Source organism: Aptenodytes forsteri, unplaced genomic scaffold, assembly GCF_000699145.1.
Source record: "Aptenodytes forsteri isolate BGI_AS27 unplaced genomic scaffold, ASM69914v1 Scaffold100, whole genome shotgun sequence".
Taxonomy (NCBI): Eukaryota; Metazoa; Chordata; class Aves; order Sphenisciformes; family Spheniscidae; genus Aptenodytes; species Aptenodytes forsteri.
In genome coordinates this window covers 1,739,067-1,744,987 of record NW_008796216.1, presented here as the reverse complement: position 1 = coordinate 1,744,987, position 5,921 = coordinate 1,739,067, and the positions used below count along the sequence as shown (strand labels likewise).

At 39.0% G+C, this 5,921-nt stretch overlaps 1 protein-coding gene across 1 annotated transcript in view; it reads left to right on the top strand.

The window, feature by feature from the left end:
• MCPH1 (microcephalin 1) overlaps nt 1-5,921 on the top strand; it is a 142,740-nt gene that overhangs the window by 104,713 nt on the left and 32,106 nt on the right. The gene's annotated exons all lie outside the window — the stretch shown is intronic.

Sequence of the window (5,921 nt, the reverse complement as noted above, 5' to 3'; positions counted from 1 at the left end):
CCCGGGGCGGAGCCGGCGGCAGCAGGACCCCTGCGAATTCCTGCAGCACGGCTCCAATTAAGAATTTCCTAGACAGAGCAATCAGTTCCGATAGCCTCCAACTATGCTTGTAAATTGTTTGTGGGGGGGTTTATTTTCAAACACTGACCAAAAAAAAAGAGGTCCTGGGCTTGTTTGTTCTTCTTAACGATTTTTTTTTTTTAAATGTGCTGAACCGAGATGTAATTTCGTTTGTGTTTAGTGCATTGTATAATTACAGAGAAGGACACTGTCCTAAGCATACAAAAGCAGGCTTGGGCACGTCCTTTCAAAGAGAACAAGAGAGGGGTTTTAATTAAAAGGTTTCAGTTGAACACAGACTTTGTGTTTTACTGAATCTCTGAGATGAATACTCATTTTTAGGCATGTCTTTCAAGAGTTAAGCGTTTTCAAGCTTTTTTTTTTTTTAAAGGCTTTTTTGTCTGTATTAAATGGCTAACTTTGGAAGTGCTAACATTAGCAAGAGTTACAAATCACAAGTCAGCTGGGACTGGAAGAGGGAATAACTATCCAGACGCAGTGGCAGTAAGGCATGCCTCAGGAAGTGGCATGGCTGAATAGCAGTTACCCGATCAGCTCTCGCTAGTCCAATTCCGTGCCCTTGGAAGTGGGAAATACCTGTAAAAGGTGAGGGAAAAATCTAATAAGTATTTGAAATGTATACGTAAGAGTAAAAAGGAACTTTCCCCTACTTCCCACTCCCATGTTCTCTGCAATGATGAGTGGTCTTGAAAAAGCGGAAAATTACTAAGCAATTTACCAAACCCTGGGAAAGAGTTGATTCCACTGAAATTTTGGAAAAGTTTACTTCATGTTTTAGAAAATGTCTTCTTGAGACCAGCACGATAGGATACTGACTCCTGAAGACAAACTGCCTGAGAGTTTTGCTAGGTCTGGATCTGGAAGGTATGGATTTTTCTTAATTAAAATAAACAAAGGGAATGCCATGCTAGTCAAACTAACATGAATTACAGACCAAAGTTTCTCTTATACGAGGAAAATCCCAGCGTGCCTCGGGATCTCTTAGGACAGACTTTCTTACACAACTTGCTATATTTCATATGGTGTATTAATGTGGCTTTTAGTTTTTAAATCATGGAAGTTGTGTTCAGGGCTTGTCAAAAATTGTTGTAGCGGCTAAAATGCATGCCTTACATTGTTGGAAGCTGTTGGGATTTCTTTACATACTACATAGTATCCTCTGGAAAGGAAAAACTCTAGAATTCAATTCTGGAGACTTCCAGAAAGGTTCTAATTATATTTGGACTGTGACCTGTGGAACCAATTTGTCGGATTTTTTTTTCCTGTGGAGTATGCATCTGCCATTGTTCATCCTTCCAGCCAGAGGAAATGGAGGAATATGTTTGGAACTTGGGATACAGTCAAGATTATTTTCTACAAAATGTACATTTTTTGAGGGTTTGGCGTATAAATTATGCGTTCTCCATCCCTTCAACTTCGTATTGCAATAGCAAAACAAATTAATGTAACAGCTACCTGCATTGTTAATGAAGTTTCAGAAGCTTTTTGTATACTGATTTCTACTTTTCAATGTATTGAAGTCTTTGAAAGAATGTTTAATTCCATGTGAATAGCAGTCTTCTGCAAGGTAGTTGAGAAACCTACTCTTATCCAATGAAGACGGCATGTAGGATTAGATTTATACACTAGACTGTGTGAAGCATTTCTAGGTATCTAAGCAGGCATTCAAATTCAACGTTTTCCGTTATTTTAGTATTTTTAACTAATTTGCTAAGTTAAATAAGAATTTCCTATTATGACTTGTACTTGTCCTTAAATTGGTCTGTTCCCTGCTTTCTTTTCCTCTCACAACTAGCCCAAAAAATACAGGGCCCTCAATAGAGTACTGCTGAAAATAAGATTGCTCCAGCCCTGAAAGTATCTGTCTCCTAATGAGGAAGAACTGGAGGATAATCTTAATTTTTCTGATTATAGTTTCATGGATTTTTTTAATCCTTTAGCTACATATTAAAGGTAAAGATGAGACTGACTTGTGTAGTCTTTTAGAAGTTTTCTTTTTAATTATTAGACCTCTACTCAAGGGACTGTACGTATACAAAAGACAAGATTTAAGGGATGCTGAGAATTCATTAGACAGGATCTCCATGAGAGGCTTGATTAAATCAATTGTATTTGAATTGCTATGAAACTTGCCATCTGTATGCCACACTAGTGAGTCAGATCACCAGTGCAACCTGGCAGCTCAGTTTTGCTGGGCTTTTGAGGAGACTGGAGTGTCTCTAAAGGTTTGAACTGGAGTCTGTTTTCCTTTAGGAAAGGCCGATGCATGACCCAGGAGGCCCTTGAGCCGTAATGGGGCCAGGAACAAAACTGAACTTGGAGGCTGCCTAACAAGGCTTGCTGTATCTTGGAACCTCCGCTAGGGAGAACTGGTTGTATGAATACTGGAAAGAGAAACTAGTTCACCTTGTACTGTTTTTTTGGCTGGGTTTGTTTTTTTGTGGTGGTGGGTTGTTTTTTTTTTTGAATGAATGAGTGAATGGCCAGTTGCTATGGCAACTGTCAGAAGTTCACGGAAAAGGTATGGAAAGTGCAGGTATTATTGTGAGAAGTGACAGCAAATAATTACTAATGGAAGACCCTCACCAGCACAGCAGGCACCACCAGTTAGCTAGTCTGCTGTGCTTCTCTCTAGCTTTTGGAGTAACAGCTTGAGGTTCACCATGATAATGTTTTCCCCAACTTTTCCTTGATAATTCCAGGCTGTAGGGGCAATAACTGGAATACAACCCCCAACACACACAGATAACTGAGGGAGGATTTTGCTGTTTCCCCATCTGGGTCCAATGGACTCATACTGCTTTAATGAAGTGCTCTTTCCCACTGCCCAGGAAAGTTAGTGAGCGTTCACCTTGCCAACAAAATAAATATACATCCCTTTAACCCTTCACTACAGGATAGTGCCGTATTTGGTGCATCTTTTGGAGGATCACATTTGATTGTGATCCTTCACCCTTTCTATCCCTTTGGGAGCAGCTTTCCCAGCTGTGGAGGAGGAAGTGGTCTTCTCTGCCTCCCCAGGGAGTCAAAGCCAGTCAGAGTTCAGGGGGAAAGAAAGTAGTAACAGCTAAATTTAGAAAACTGGTGTGAAAAGTAAGGCAAGTTAAGTACATTTTTGTCCTTGAAAACTGAGGAGGAGGAAGGAAGATGCTTGAATACAGCCTTTTTACTGAGCCTCAGAGGCATAATAACAAGTCTGCCTGCAGGGCAGGGCTTATTCCAGAAAAGCTGAATGACAGAGAAGATTTGTCTCCCCTCAGTTATGAGAGGAACATCTCATTGTTAGACATGTTGAAATAGGAAGGAATTTAAATAATTTGGCATGGAATCTTATATATGCCAGTATAAAATTGAGTAAAAAGTTATAATTCAGAGCAGTTGCTTCCTCTCAATGTTTTTTTTCATGTTCATTGTTTTCTTCATCTTTTATTTCTGCTGTCGATATGGAGTGGCATGTTTGCATTCATGATACATTTATTCTGCAAACTGAAATATAGCTGCTTAGCCTGTGATCTCCTGCTTGCTTTATAGCTGAGTGTATATAGTATTTGACATAAAATAGCAAATAGTGGCTTGGTATATTTAAAGTACAAATTAGAACGTTCCCTTTTCAGAAAGAAGATACCCACTCTACAGAACTCACCTTATAAGAAGGGCTGAAATGTATATTTTGTCAAAACTAAACATTTAGAACGTTTTGCCAGATGTGTTGCAGGCAATTTCCTTTCCTGGGAAACAGTAAATTCCCTTACTCAGCCAATCCTGTTTTTATTCCATACAGCATATGACTGAGCTGCTTTGAGAGAGATGCCTGAATACCACTAACATTATCTTTCCAATTATCATTTTACTGACAGCTGCACAGCTTCTGTTTGACAGGCAAATACAGAGATCTTGTGAGATCTCTGATAGAAAAGGAAGCATAAAAGTTTTTGAGGTAATGTAAGAAAATGTTGACTTGGCTTTAGTCTGCTATCTGCAGACTTTGCCACCTAAAACTTGCAAGATGTTGATTTAGTAAATAAGCAAGTTCTCATTTCAGCAGTTTTCTTGTTTTAGTAAGGGAAAATATGTAATGAAATATGTGCAAAATGAAGGCAGAACAACGTAAACAAGTAGTTGTTCGTGCTGCATTCTTATAGGGATATTTGATCCCTATAAGCATATATAAATGAAAATGCTGTAGTGTAAGAATATGGAACTTCAAAATCAAATCTGAGATGAAAAATTATCTGAAACTTGGAATAAGTTAATGAAGTATTTTCTATATTTCTGGTATTTATATTCCTCACATTTTGTCACTCAGTGTTAAGTCCCTACCTTTGGTTCCTGGTACTTTAATATTAGTTTATGGTAGTTCCATTTGCTGGCTTCAAAATACTTTCTTTCACTGGGAGTATTTTAGCATGTTTCTCAGGAACAAATGTCAACAAGGACAAGACTCATGAACTCGTAACTTAAAAAAACAGGGAACAGGATCTTGGAGCATACTAGATTTTTAGTCTGCTGAAAATCTTATCTGTTTTGAGATCTTACACTCTCTTTGAAAGAGAGGAATGCCAGATTATTATGTTTTCCGATAAGCCAAAACAAATTGTTTTCATCAAGACCCATAGTTCAGTTCTTTAGCACTTCTAAAATTAGTGGCAGTATCTTACTAATCGTTCCTCCTTTCCCCACCATTTGCCTATTATCCTTTTTATTTGGTCTGAACTTCACCGGTCTCTCACGACTTCTTTAACAAAATCTCAGGATTCTGCTCACTTTCTCAGCTGCTGCTTATTTCTAATCACTCAGAACATCTGGTGTGACATCTTGTGAATTCATAGTCATCTTTATGTTCCATCTCTGACGTTCCCTCATGTCTCCTTTGAGCGCCCTTCCTTTCAAGGGAGGGCATTCACCCAGTAATTCTCATATTGTACTTTTGCTGAAGGGACAAGAGGTCAATAATCGATCCACTGAAAATTTCAGCTACCACTCTGTCTTGGTGACACAGTCTGTTTGTTCCCATCTTGCCTTGTAACATCCAATCCATCATTTCAGTACACAGTATTTTTCCTAGATGTCACGCCATTAGTGGAAGCATAATGCGGCCAAAAACAGACTTTGTATCTTCCCTTGGAAGTGCTTGCACGCTAGCCCCTTTTTCTCTTTCACAGTTGATACTGCCACCATCCTTCACTGCATTTAAATCTATAATCTGCAAGTTATGTTTATATCTGTTTGTTTCTTTGGTATTTTATTCTTTCCCTTTTTTGATGCTATGCTTTCATTAACGTCTCTAAAATTCCTGTGTTGATCCTCATCATCAACACATTGAATTTTGTAACATACACTGTCTGGCTCCTTGATAACGTTTGAAATGTGACTTGCTTGTGAAGCTTATTATATTAGTTCTGCCTCTCTTAGTAAATTACATTCGACTTTATTTTCATAAGAATTGTTAGGCAACTGTCAGAGCTTCACGCAAGTAGACTATCTACTTAATTGCTTCTAAATTGTTTTCATTTTTGGAAGCTCTAAATTCAGCACCTCTCCTACCAAATATCATAGAATCATAGAATAGTTTGGGTTGGAAGGGACCTTTAAAGGTCATCTAGTCCAACCCCCCTGCCGTGGGCAGGGACATCTTCAACTGGATCAGGTTGCTCAGAGCCCCGTCCAACTTGCCCTTGAATGTTTCCAGGGATGGGGCATCCACCACCTCTCTGGGCAACCTGTGCCAGTGTTTCACCACCCTCAGCGTAAAAAATGTCTTCCTTAGATCTAGCCTAAATCTACCCCCCTTTAGTTTAAAGCCATTCCCCCTTGTCCTGTCACAACAGGCCCTACTAAAA